We start from the raw sequence: 5,317 nt of genomic DNA, 5'->3' as shown, positions 1-5,317 counted from the left end.
AAAAAAGAAATATAAAAAAATAATCTGTGATATTTCTACTTTTGTATGTGTCCACTTACAATCAAATCAAAACATTGTGCTTTTGTAAAATAAAGAAAATAAACAGGGTGTGCGTTCTGCCTCTCCGTCGCGGTGAACTTTTTTTTCTTGAGCACCTCTATAAACTGAAACAAATCTCAGCGAATACTTCTCACACATTTATGAGCCATATACCTTTATACACATTTAAGTGTGTACTTTTAAATGATCGGATTCAAACTGAAAACAAATATTCTCTGTTTAAGTAATTTGTATAAAACCAACAGGATGTCCAGTATCTCAAACGCTTGCTAATTACTTTTTAATTCGACACGCCCACTCGCGCAAAAGTGATTCACATGCAAATCTCCACATGGGACGCGAACGCCCTCGTTACCTCAAACACAAAACACCAAAACACTTCACAAGTCTCTGCTTTTCGTCGAGTTTGGAAGACACGTCTGAGCTTACATTGGATTTAACTCAGAAGAAGAAGAACGCGATTTGAAGACAAGAAAGATGTAAGGTAAGAAATTCTTACTTATTAGTTTATGGTATTGTTGCATAAACTTCACATTGCAGTTGAACTGTTGCTAGATATATGGTGAATATTATACTATTTAGACCCGTGTTTACTGTTAAATACTGTTTGTGGATATCTGCTCAAACATAGATATGTATAACCATAATGTTTAATATTTTGGAGCGCGATGGCGTTTGAATGTATCATATTTTGGAGCGCGATCGCGTTTGAATGTATTATATTTTGGAGCGCGCTGTGCGTTTGAATGTATTATATTTTGGAGCGCGATTGCGTTTGAAAGGAAAAATGCACCAAACATTAGGCTTTATGTTTTTACTATCTCATTTCATATCATCATAACGAATGGAAACATTTGAAGTAACATATGATAATCAATATATTTTTCTCTAGCGTAGTTGTTCTTGAAATCTTTTGGAAGATTTAATTTATTGTTATTATTATTTTATGCAGCACTGCGTAGCCTATGCCTACAAGGCACAACAAACCTGGTGTTCATTATATATTGTTGGAAACGTGTGTGTGTGTGTATATTCTGTGAATTTTAAAAAGAAATTTTAACCAGAAAAATCTAAAATCTATTCCCAAAATCGTGCAGCCCTATAGTTTCTCTTGATATCAGTATGTTCACAGTTTTTTTCTTTTTTTTTCTTTTTCTTTCAGGGACCAGATGCAACTGAGTCCTGCTGACTTCAACATTCACATGAGTCTCTGTATATGAACATGGTAAAGTGAAAATCAAACACCAATTGGAAATGAAAGGTATGTACAATGTTTTTAGGAATGGCACAAAGGTCTCTGTCTTTGGATCATTGTTTTCAATGTGCTCTTTTGTCATTTATTGGGTATTTTTGGATTATGTTGTGTTGTAAATAAATCCAAACAATCTAAAAGCCATTCTTTTTTAAATCTCCTCATTCTTTGTGCAAGGTTGCTCTGAATGACAGGGCCTGATCGCTCCTAATAGGGCAGTTAGGGGAGTGTCTTTGTCTTTCTCAGGTGTGAAAAGCTTGCATATTAATGAGATGATCACGCCTTTTCACATAAGGCTTTTTCACACAAAACACGTCTTATCTGAATGAGCAGTCAGGGTGATTTTCACATAGTTTTGGAGCAAATATTCTAGGCTATGTCATACAATTTTCAAAAGTCTTGTGAAGAAATAATCAGTATGGGTTTCATGGCCTTATTTCAGTGAGAATTTTTTTTTGTATTTTCACAAACCACGCATAAATGTCATTATCTCAAAACTACAAACTTTTACATACATGCTGCTGATATATTATTGTAGCAGAGTTTGTGCTGAATACAGTGTAATAAGACTTTAGCCATGACAATGTCACAAGTAACAGAAATAAGCACAAATGTCAGAGCATGTCAGAACACCTCCAGGGCCAGAAAACAGCTCAGACCTCAGAGGGTTAAGTTTATGTTGCTGCTATGTGAAAAAAATCCAGCAAAACGCGTCGGCGCGTTTCTCGACCTCAGAGGGTTAAACACAGACCATTTAGACGCGTAGAGCCGCCTCGTAGAGGGAGCTCTAGACTGTGTGATCGTGTTCACAACCCCTGTTGGCAAGTCAACGGGTATCCGTTGAGGGTCCATGCATGCAGAGACCAGCGCTCTGGATGAGGATGCAAGATCGAGCCGCGGGCTTGAGAGAGAAGGTCTCTTCTCACCGGTATCGGCCAGGGAGCTGTGTCTGCCAGCCGTATTAACTCCGGGAACCATGTCTGATTCTCCCAATACGGGGCTATGAGGAGCACCGTGTGGCGCGCTTCCCTGATTCTCCTGATGACTTGTGGCAACAGAGAGACCGGGGGAAAAGCGTATAGCGGGCCGCTGGGCCAGGCTTGGGCCAGCGCGTCCTCGTTCTTTGAAAAGAACCTTGGGCAGTGCGCGTTGTCTATTGACGCAAAGAGGTTGACTTTCGCTCTGCCGAAACGGCGCCACAGTGACTGGACTGATTGGGGATGCAAAGACCACTCTCCCAGGGGAACGTTGTCCCTGGACAGTCTGTCTGGACCCTCGTTCAGGCGACCCGGCACGTGCGCGGCTCTCAGCGAGCGCAGTGAGTGCTGAGCCCACACGAGGAGGCGTTCCGCCAGGGTGCAGAGCCTTTTGGATCTGACACCGCCTTGACGGTTCACATAGGCCACCACTGACGTGTTGTCCGTACGGACTAGTACATGGTGACCCTGTAGGTATGGGAGGAAGTGCTTGAGCGCGTTCTCGACTGCCAGCATCTCTAGACAGTTTATATGAAGGCGACTCTCCTGGTCTGACCAATGGCCAAAGACCGGTCTGCCCTCGAAGAGCGCTCCCCAACCTCGGTTGGACGCGTCTGTCGAGACAACTTTCCGGTGCGAGACAACACCCATCGTCACTCCTGTGCGATACCATTCGGCTGCCAGCCAGGGCCGGAGGGCTGAAACACAGCCCTGATTCACCCTGACTCGTAGGCTGCCGGCAGTCCAAGCTCGGTGAGGCACTCGCGCTTTCAGCCAGCGTTGAAGCGGGCGCATGCGCAGTAAGCCCAGCTGGAGCACCGCTGCAGCTGAAGCCATATGCCCCAGGATTCGCTGGAATGTCCTCAGCGGCGCGTGACTGCCCGTCTGGAAAGACGCGGCGAGATGTCGAATGCGGCGCGCACGCTGCTCTGACAATCTGGCCGTCATAGCCACCGAGTCCAGTTCTATCCCGAGAAAGGAAATTGACTGACGGGGCAGTAATGAGCTCTTGGTCCAGTTGACTGAGAGACCCTCAGATCCAGATGGCTGAGAAGCGCTGTTCTGTGAGACAAAAGCTCTGTCTCTGACTGCGCCAGAATTAGCCAATCGTCCAGATAGTTCAGTATCCACATCCCCTGTCTTCTCAGGGGAGAGAGAGCCGCGTCCATGCACTTCGTAAATGTACGGGGTGCCAAAGATAGACCGAACGGCAGGACGGTGTACTGATAAGCCCGACTGTCGAAGGCGAATCTCAAGAATGGCCTGTGACGGGGTGTTATCTGGATCTGAAAATATGCGTCCTTCAGATCGAGAGAGATAAACCAGTCTCCCGGGCGAATTTGCGTGAGAATTTGTCTGGTTGTAATCATTTTGAACGGCTGTCTCATGAGAGCTTTGTTCAAATGTCTCAGATCTAAAATAGGTCTTAGCGCTCTGTCCTTCTTGGGTACGAGGAAATAACGGCTGTAAAAGCCCGACTCGCTCAGAGCCTGTATATAGCCCCCTTGTGCAGCAGCTTTGCTATTTCTGCCTGAAGCAGATGCGCCACTTCTCTGCTCACTCTCGTCTCGGTCCGTGCTAAAAAGCGCGGTGGACGGCGAGCGAATTGAAGCGAATAGCCGTGCATTATAGTATTCAGCACCCATTCTGACACGCCCTGGATAGCTTGCCATGCTTTCGCACGCATTGCTAGGGGTCGAATGGAGCACATTTTGTTGCTAGAAACCCGTGGCGCGAGAGCGGCATGGGGGTTAAACGTGTTTGTTGGTAAGCGCGCGCGCTTGTGAGTGGGCACAGAGCTTACATTCGCAACACGGCCAGTGCTTGGGAGCTCTAAAGGATCTGCGTCCCGGGATAACTGTGTGACAGAGCGGGCAGTGGGTAGGCGTGGGCACAGAATTGTGGGCACATTCTCTACACTTAGCACTCGAGCGGCGCGTGCCCGCTTTATGAGAGTGCGCTCTGTGAGCGTTACCGGGGAGATCGTGTATGTGTGTAGTGGTGAACACAGGGGTGTGGGCACATATTCTACACTTATGACACCTTCGGCGTGAGCCGGGAAACCCGAAACCATACTCTTATTGAGATTTCTCTGGGTCGCCGTGAAAACGGCGTTTGTGTGCAGGCGAGCGAGTTGTATTACTGGCTCGTTGGCTGCGATGTAAGCTGCTGCAGTAGCCTTTCCTAAGGGGACTGACAGAGCTGGGCGCTTTGATGGCGGTCCGGCCGCGGCGGGACTCAGCCATCTTTTCCTCCTTGCGGCTGCTAGGAGGACTTCGCGGGCTCAGGTTTCAGCGCTACCTTGGACCGGGTCCCCGGGGGGGAGGCGGTCTGTGACGGCTGGCTGAGCGCGATCTAGGGCGGCCGCCCTGGCGTCGCTGCGAAGACGGAGGCTGAGCAGAGCGCTGTGACGAGCTGCGTGCAGGAGGCTGCTGAGAGCGGCCTGCAGAGGAGCTCGAGCGGCGGGGCAGGAAGAGGTTCATAGCCTGCGACGCCTTCTGTACCTCCGAGAAACGCTCCACGATCCCGCTGACCGCTGGGCCAAAGAGACCGGAGGGAGAGAGCGGGGCGTTGAGAAAAACGGAGCGCTCGGATTCGCCTTCGGTGGGGACCAGTCGAGTCCCAGTTGGTCGACCGCTTTGGTGAGGAGGCGGAGAAGTTCCGTGTCGACACTGGAGCGGGACCGGCTAGACTCCTGTGCTGAGGAGCGGTGAGAACCCGACCACTCCTCGCTGTCCGAGGCAAGGATAGAGCAGCTGTCTGCGATAGCAGCGTGGACCGCTTCATCCTCTGAGGCGACGGCAGTGCGGGCAAAGGCCGGCCGCTGCGCGTCGGGAAGAAGGGGAGGAGAAGGAGATAGCGAGGCTCGCGGGAGGGGCTCCGGCGAGCGCTCAGCTACTGCTGCAGGTTCCGGTGGCCTCTGAGAGCGGCGTTTCTTCTTACGCGGCCCAGTGGAGGCAGACGGAGAGACAGCGGGGGCATCGAACAAGGCGAGTCGAGCCCGCAGGGTCGACATCGGTAGTTCTTC

This window comes from Leuciscus leuciscus (assembly GCF_965113295.1).
Source record: "Leuciscus leuciscus genome assembly, chromosome: 25".
Taxonomy (NCBI): Eukaryota; Metazoa; Chordata; class Actinopteri; order Cypriniformes; family Leuciscidae; genus Leuciscus; species Leuciscus leuciscus.
The sequence above is the reverse complement of the archived record's forward strand: the minus strand, read 5'-3'. Positions refer to the sequence as shown.